Consider the following 311-nt stretch of genomic DNA (forward strand, 5'->3'; position numbering starts at 1 on the left):
CAGTAGAAATGATAATAACAACTTCATCTTAAGAAGTTTACGAAGAAGTAGAGTTGTTTTCTTGGCTGTAGATTTAAGACGTGAATTTATAAACACACAAGACGTTCTATGTGCCGGGAGGGGGGGGGTGAGGGGACTGAGGGGGGAGATGGGGAGGGGGGGGGGGGAGTGCTACAGGTGCTAGATGGTACAAGATGATGCAAAATGATGCCTTGGGGGGGGAGGGGGGGTGTTTTGCATCTTTCGTGAGAATTCCGCGAGGCGCAACCACTATAATGACCCCATTGGCTGCTGTAATGCGGCCACACTCC

Source organism: Penaeus monodon, chromosome 23, assembly GCF_015228065.2.
Source record: "Penaeus monodon isolate SGIC_2016 chromosome 23, NSTDA_Pmon_1, whole genome shotgun sequence".
In the NCBI taxonomy this organism is placed as follows: Eukaryota; Metazoa; Arthropoda; class Malacostraca; order Decapoda; family Penaeidae; genus Penaeus; species Penaeus monodon.